Raw genomic sequence first — 8,565 nt, 5'->3', positions numbered from 1 at the left:
GGAGTGTTTTTCTCAAGTTAATAGTTTAACTGTCATTGTTGCAATTTCAATAAAAATTGAAAAGTATAGCCAGACAGACATCAGATTAAAATTTGATTTTTCACCCTAGCTGTTTTGGCTCAGTGGATAGAACATCAGCCTGCAGACCAAAGGGTCCTGGGTTCAATTCTGGTCAAGGGCATGTACCTTGGTTGCAGGCTTCTCCCTGGCTTGGGCCCTGGTCAGGGCTTGTGCAGGAGGCAACCAATCGATGTGTTTCTCTCACATCGATGTTTCTCTCTGTCTTTCCCTCTCTTCTACTCTCCCTAAAAATCAATGGAAGAATATCCTCGGGTGAGGATTAACAACAAAAAAGAAACTTTGAAAAAGGGAAAGCCCAGCCTGTGTGGCTCAGTGGTTGAGCATGGACCTATGAACCAGAAGGGATTCCAGGATAGGGGTTCCCGCTGGGTTGATCCCTGGTAGGGGGCATGCAGGAGTCAACTGATCAATGAATCTCTCATCACTGATGTTTCTCTCTCTCCCCCGATTCCTCTCTGAAATACACACACACACACACACACACACGTATATAAAATCTTAAAAAAGAAAGAAAAATGCCCTAGCCGATTGCTCAGTGGTTAGAGCGTTGGCCCATCCACCAAAGGGTCTTGAGTTCGATTCCCAGTCAAGGATATGGGTCACATCGATGTTTCTCTGTTCTTGCTCTCTGTGTTCCCTCTCTCCCTCTTCCATTGTCTCTAAAAAGCAATGGAAAAAATTTCCTCCAGTGAGGGTTAACAAAAAAAAAAAGGGTGGGCAGAGGCGAAAAGGACAAATGAAAGCAATTCGTGCCTTTATTCTGCCCCTTACTCTTTTTAAAAAATTGTTCTGGATTTTAGAGAGGGATAGAGAGGGAAAAAACCATAAATTTGTTGTTCCACTTATTTATGCATTCATTAGTTGCTTCTTGTATATGCCCTAACCGAATATCGAACCCGCAACCCTGACATATGGGAGGACACTCTAACCAACTGAACTACCTGGCAGAGCTGCCTCTTGCTCTTTAAGTGAAGTATTGTGGGCATTCAAATGAGTGTAGACAAAAATATAACAGAAAGCCCTGGCCCAAATGGCTCAGTTGTTTAGAGTGTTTCCCGGTGCACTGAAGAGTCCATTCCTGGTCAGGGCACATGCCTAGATTTTGGGTTTGAGCCCCAATTGGGGCACATATGGGAGGTAACTGATCGATGTTTCTCTCTCACATCGATGTTTCTCTCTCTCTCTCTCTCTTTGCCTCCCTCTTTCTAGAATCAATGGAAAACATATCCTAAGGAAGGATTTTTATATACATAAAACAACAAAACCCACTGTAATCATTACCACAATTAAGAAATAACGTCCAGCCCAGCGGTGTGGCTCAGTGCTTGAGCATCCAACTATGAACCAGGAGATCGAGGGTTCTATTCCCAGTCAGGGCACATGCCCAGGTTACAGGCTCAATCCCAGCTAGGGGGCATGCAGGAGGCAGCCAATTGATGATTCTCTCTCATCATTGATGTTTCTACCTCTCCCTCTCCCTTCCTTTCTGTACAAAATCAATAAAATATTTTTTTTAAAAAAAAAGAAAGAAAGAAAAGATTACAGATATGAGCCCTGGCCAGTGTGGTTCAGTTAGTTGAGTGTCGTTCCCTGCATTGAAAGATCACTGGTTTGAGTCCAGGTCAGGGCACATATACAAGTTTTGGGTTCAATCCCTGGTCGAGGAGCACATACAGAGGCAGCCAATCAATGTTTTTCTCACATCAATGTTTCTCTCTCTCTCCCCCTCTCCCTCCCTTCCTCTCTTGCTGAGAGAAAAAAATCAATAAAAACATACTAATAAAATAAAAGATTACAGATATGAAAGAAACTTGCTCTATACTTATGCCTAATTCCTGGATTTGCCCATTGTAATCCCCATGGTTGTATTCATAGTTTTACTAAACATATATCCATTCACAAAAGATACATAAAATTGTTTTGTGTGTTTTAAACTTAATATGCATGGCATCATAATATATACATTCTTTTAACTTTCACCACTACTCCATTTCGTATTACATCCTTTTCACTGATAAAGAATATTCTACTGCATATACATACCCAAAATTTATTTCTCCATTATCCAAATTTTAACCATTACATTCCTGCAAAGAACATTTTGAAACATGACTCTTTTTCACCTGGCTTTTACCCTTACTGCCTATCAGTGGTTCACATTCCTGGCTGCACATTCAAGTCACTTTTAAGTGCGAAATTGTTGTCCAGACCCCGCTCTGGATCAATTATGCTGGAATCTTTGGGGAATGGCCCCATACACTAATGTTTTTAAAAAGCACCCAGGGCTGCTTTGAACCCCTGGGCTACATCGTTATATACAGCCATAGGTCTCAGGTTTGAGCCTGCATCAGTGTCAACCGGAGGGCTCCCACACAGAGGGCCCCACCCATAGAGTATCTGATTCGGTATTGGTGCCTGAGAACTTGCATTTCTAACAAATTCCCAGGTGATGTTGATGCTACGGCCAGGGAACCACACTTTAGAGTGCCCTTATTCTTTAACATCTGCATAGTATTCCATCCTATGATATTCAGTCATTTCTTTAACAAGTCCTCTATTCTCGGATATTTAGGTTCTTTTCCATCTTTGGATACAAGAAAAACAACTCTCTACAATGGAACATCATTCAGCTATAAAAATCAATGAAGTACTGTATTAATTTGCTAGGGCTGCCACAATAAAGTACCTAGGGGGCTTTACCAACATATATTGGTTGTCTCATGGCTCTGGAGGCTAGAAGTGCAAGATCAAGGTGTCGGCAGGTTGGTTTCTTCTGAGACCTCTCCCCTTGGCTTGTAGATGGTCATCTTCGCTCTGTATCTTTGCACCCTAATGACCTCATTTTAATTAAATTACTTCTTTAAAGACCCTATTTCTAAATATGGTCATACACTGAGGTTAACACTGAGGGTTAGCACCTTAACACATGAATTCTGAGGGGATACAACTCAGTTCATAACAAGTACTGATATATGTTAGTTACCATATGGATGAACCTCAAAAACATGCTAAGTACAAGAATCTAGACACAAATAGTCACATATTGTATGACTCCATTTATATGAAACTTCCAAAATAGGCAATTCCATAGAAATGGAAAGTAGATTAGTGGTTGCCAAGGACTAAAGGGAGGGGAGAATTGGAGTGACTGCTAATGGGTATGGAGTTTCCTTTTTGGGTGATGAAAATGTTCCAGAATTAGATAGAAGTGGTGATGGCACAACATTGTGAATGTACTAAATGGCACTGAAGTTTTCACTTTAAAATGATTAAATTTTAAATATATTTTTATTGATTTCAGAGAGGAAGGGGGGGAGAAAGAGAGAGAGGGGGGAGGGAGAGGGTGAGAGAGAAATATCAATGATGAGAATGATTGATCGGCTGCCTTCTGCATGATTCTCATCATTGATGTTACTCTCTCTCTCTCTCCCCCAACAGGCATGTGCCCTGACTGTGAATCGAACTGTGACCTCTTGATTCATGAGTTGATGCTCAACCACTGAGCAACACTAGCCAGGCTAAAATGATTAATTTTATGTTGTGTGAAGTTTACCTCAATTTAAGGGTGCCCTCAGAAGCCCCTCTCCCATGACCATTTGGTACTGACTATGTGCCCAGTGCTGGCCAGCAGCTGAAACTCTCCAGGCTGTTTTGACCTCAGAGTGCCTTCTCTTAATCTCTAGGCTGATGTTTCTCAACATGATTCCAAATTTCCTGACCTGAGAGGACTCTGCAGTTCAGAAGTGCCACGCCTGACTGTCCATCGGCCCCAATCCAGGCACTTTCTTCCTTTTTCACCTCCACTATAGTTATTGTGTATCTCACCCAAAGTCTGTGAGCTGTCTGAGGTGAGGGACCATCTCTACCTCATTTCCTGCATCTTCCAAGATCCAAAAATTACAGGAAGTGATCACCCAGTAAAACCTGAATGACAAGAAAAAGCCCATCGGTAAAGATCCTGGGAGAAAATGGAGAAAATTCTAGGCCTGGTAATAGCAAAGGTAATTATTGCACAGTCTCAGGGACCACATGGTGACATGCCCCTTCTATTTCCTAATGGGTCTTCCTGTTCCCACATGTTGACCCACTCAATGTCTTTTCAGTTTAGCGACCAGAGGAGAACCACAAATCACATCCATCACTCCTCTTCTCAAAGCCCTCCCATGGCTCCCCATTGTCCTTAGAATAAAAGTAAAACCCTCATCATATCCTCTAATGCCTGCATGGCTGGCCCCTGCCTGATGCACTTCATTCCCTGGACCTCAACCACAGATCTCAACCACATCTGTCCCTCAGGAAACGCTGGGGAAAGACTTAGATTTGTTGAGAACTCTAGGAAAACTTCCCCATTATACAAGCTCACTGCAGCATCATTTCCGCAATCAAAACAAACAATTTGGAAACAAATGTCCATCAAAACATCCTGATGGAATGAATAATTATGGTTTATTCATACCACAGACAATATCAAGCAGAGGTTGTTGTTGTTTTTTCAAACTTTTTTCCCCCACCACTAAGCACAGTAAGAAATACATCTTATTTACAGGTCTTGACAAGGAGACCTTGACAATCCTTTGATTGACATGGTCTTTGACCCCTCCCCTTGAACTGAGACAACCCTTTTTTTTTTTTTTAATATATTTTATTGATTTTTTACAGAGAGGAAGGGAGAGAGATAGAGAGTCAGAAACATCGATGAGAGAGAGGCATCGATCAGCCGCATCCTGCACATCTCCCACTGGGGATGTGCCCGCAACCAAGGTACATGCCCTTGACCGGAATCGTGCCCGCAACCAAGGTACATGCCCTTGACCGGAATCGTGCCCGCAACCAAGGTACATGCCCTTGACCGGAATCGAACCTGGGACCTTTCAGTCTGCAAGCCGACGCTCTATCCACTGAGCCAAACCGGTTTCGGCAGAGACAACCTTTGTGACTGGCTTGACCAATAGAATACAGTACAACAAAAATGATGTCATGTGACTTCCAAAATGCCTGCTCTTCAGCCTTGTTCATTTGGGACCCAGCTGCCATGTTGTGAGGAAGTTCAAACTGGCCCATATGAAGAGACCACTGTATAGATATTCCAGCTGACAGCCCAGCTGAGGCTCCAGCCAGCATCAATCATGAGACATGAACGAACGAAGATTCCTTCTGATGATTCTGGAGGACTGGCATCTAGACACTCAACTTTGAATTCTTCCCAGCTGGGGCTACAGACAGCATGGAGCAGAGATAAACCATCCCCACTGTGCCCTGCCTAAATTCCTGATCCACACAATTCAATGGCAAAATAAAAACGGTTATTTAGGGAAGGTTAGCATGTAATTGCAACTGAAATACTAGTATATACATCCATGTATATATGACAGAAATAAAAGTTTTACCAAACAATACTTACCCTTACTACATGTGATACAATCTGATATTTTTATTCCATTTTTTCCATTGAATAATCACCGTACACCCATGTTCATAGCAGCATTATTCATAATCGATAAAAGAAAGTAGAAGCAGCTCAAATGTACATCAGTAAATGAATGGATAAACAAAATGTAGTAAATATATATAATATTATTCAGCCTTAAAAAGAAAGGACATTCTGAAACATACTATAATGTGGATAAACTTGAGGACATTATGCTAAGTGAAATAAGCCAGTCATAGATGAACAAGTATTGTATGATTCCACTTATATGAGGTCCCTAGAGGAGTTAAATTCATAGAGACCGAAGTAGAATAGTGGTTATCAGGGACTAAGGAAAGGGAGAATGGGGAGTTAGTGTTTAATGGGGATGGAGTTTCTGTTTTGTAAGATGGCAAAGTAATACACTGCTGTAAAAAGAATGACCTTTTATCATTTGCAACAGCATGAATACAGCTGGAGAGCATTATGCTAAGCGAAATAAGCCAGTCGGAGAAAGATAAATATCACATAATCTCACTCATATGTGGAATATAATGAACAACATAAACTGATGAAAAAATAGATCCAGAGACACAGAAGCATCGAACAGACCATCAGACCTCAGAAGGAAAGCGGGGGAGCGGAGAAGGGGCGGGATAAGACATCAACTTGTATGCATGTATACAAGCATAACCAATGGACACAGATAGTAGGGGGGTAAGAGCATGTGCTGGGGGGTGGAAGTGGCCAGGGAGAGGTCAATGGAGACATACTAGTATGTAATACTTTAAACAATAAAGAATTTAAATTAAAAAAGAATGACAAAGTCCTGGAGATGGATAGTGGTGGTGATTACACAATGATGTGAATGTGCTTAATGCCACTGAGTAATATGCTTAAAAGTGGTTACAATGGTAAGTTTTATGTGTATTTTGTCACAATTAAAAAAATTCTTTTAGCCCTAATCGGTTTGGCTCAGTGGATAGAGCGTCAGCCTGCAGACTGAAAGGTCCCGGGTTCGATTCCGGTCAAGGGCATGTACCTTGGTTGTGGGCATATCCCCAGTGTGGGGTGTGCAGGAGGCAGCTCATCGATGTTTCTAACTCTCTATCCCTCTCCCTTCCTCTCTGTAAAAAATCAATAAAATATATTTTTAAAAATTTTTTTTTAATTAAAAATGTTTATAAATTATTCTTCCCTTAATTTTAAACCTAGAAATAAATAAGTGCTGGTTGTAACCTACCTCATTGATTTCCTGAATCAATAAAGGGCCCCATGACTCAAAATGTGAAAAACACAGCTACATAACATGTACAATAAACCTACAGGGATCCACATGGAAACATCTGGAAAGCAGAAGAGAGAAAAGTTGTAAATTAATACCTTCAGGATGCCATTTATGTGCACTGTTTAAAAATATAGATTGTACATTGTTTCCACAGACTCCAGATGAGTAGTGAATGCATAAAGGCTGGTCCTGGAAGAGTAAACTAATTTCAAAATAATTGTTAATCCTCAAAAGGGCAGCGAGGGAAATGGGTGGCATTTGTAGATGGAGGTATTACTGTCATTGGAGGCTTTCATAGGAGGGGTCAAGTTTTATAAAAAAGAAATTTTTTAAAAATGGTCTAAAGTAATCAAGTCAAAGTGTAAATACAGGGTAGGATGAAAGTAGGTTTACAGTTGTGAATACACAAAAGAGAGTTTTTTCTTGTATTATTAATCAATTAATTTATTTTCCCATTGCTTTTCAGAGAGAATGGAAGACAGGGAGGGAGGAAGACATATAAAAACAGGGAGACAGAGATCAATTGGAGCCACATCAGCCCATCCTGACCAAGGGCAGGGAGCAAACCACAACCCAGGTACCTGCCCTTGACCAGGAATTGAACCCGCAAACCCCTTGGTGTGCAGGTGGAAGCTCTAACCACTGAGCACACTGGTCAGGGCTCTTGCATTATTACTTATTAACTAGAGGCCTGATGCACAAAATTCGTGCAGGAGTAGGCCTTCCTTCCCCAGGCTGCCAGCACCAGCTTCCCTCTGGCACCCAGGGCCCGGGCTTCCCTCACAGCCCCAGCTTTGTCCAGAAGGAGGTCTGGTCTAATTAGCATATTATGCTTTTATTATTCTAGATTCTTTTTTTAAATATATTTTATTGATTTTTTACAGAGAGGAAGGGAGAGGGATAGAGAGCCAGAAACATCAATGAGAGAGAAACATCGATCAGCTGCCTCCTCCATGCCCCCCACTGGGGATGTGCCCACAACCAAGGTACATGCCCCTGACCGGAATCAAACCCGGGACCCTTGAGTCCGCAGGCCGATACTCTATCCACTGAGCCAAACCGGTTCTGGCTATTATAGATTCTTGTATTGTTCTCTATACAAACAACTGTAAATCTACTTCTGTATTTTGTACCACCCTGTATTTATTAAACCTGAGATAATGACGTTACTGTACTTTTCTGTTCTTATGAAATAATTAACACTGTAAATAATGTATACAGCAACTCTCTAGGATACATAAGAAACTAAAACAAGTTGAGAAGTGCTCAGATGGGGAAGGGGAAGATGGGGAGCAGGTAGGAGTAAGACAACTTGCTGTAATCCTTTTTGTTGCTTGCATTTTCATTTTTAAATTGTGAAATATAATAAGTCTACAGGGAAGTGGGAAACCGACACATATAGTTACCGTATTTGCCGGCGTATAAGACGACTGGGCGTATAAGACGACCCCCTAACATTTCCACTCAAAATACAGAGTTTGTTATATACTCGCCGTATAAGACTACCCCCTCTTCCGCACACCTTCCACACACCAATAAAAGGTAAAACAATATCAGATTTGATTTTAACATTTTAATTTATATTCAAATGCTTATGACATGCAGGAAAACTGTCACAAGGCTGTATGTAATCAAACATATACATAAAACAGTGCAAGTTTATTACCGGTAAACATACCGGTAATTCACTAAAGAAAACACACTCTATAGACTGGTACCGTAGATGCTTCTCAGGAACACAGGCAAGCAGCCCACAACCTAGAGGGACTGTCAATGATAGAAGAAAGAT

General features: G+C 41.3%; 1 long non-coding RNA gene across 1 annotated transcript; it reads left to right on the top strand.

The window, feature by feature from the left end:
• Positions 1-3,557: 3,557 nt before the first annotated feature.
• On the top strand, positions 3,558-5,475 carry LOC107183848. The gene is made up of 2 exons (XR_001514644.1): positions 3,558-4,082; positions 5,088-5,475. It is a non-coding gene; the product is annotated as an uncharacterized LOC107183848 (long non-coding RNA).
• The last annotated feature ends 3,090 nt before the right edge of the window (positions 5,476-8,565 follow it).

The sequence above is a fragment of the Myotis davidii genome, unplaced genomic scaffold (genome assembly GCF_000327345.1).
Source record: "Myotis davidii unplaced genomic scaffold, ASM32734v1 scaffold543, whole genome shotgun sequence".
NCBI lineage: Eukaryota > Metazoa > Chordata > Mammalia > Chiroptera > Vespertilionidae > Myotis > Myotis davidii.
Note: the sequence above shows the minus strand (reverse complement) of the source record. Positions and strands in the feature narration are given on the sequence as shown.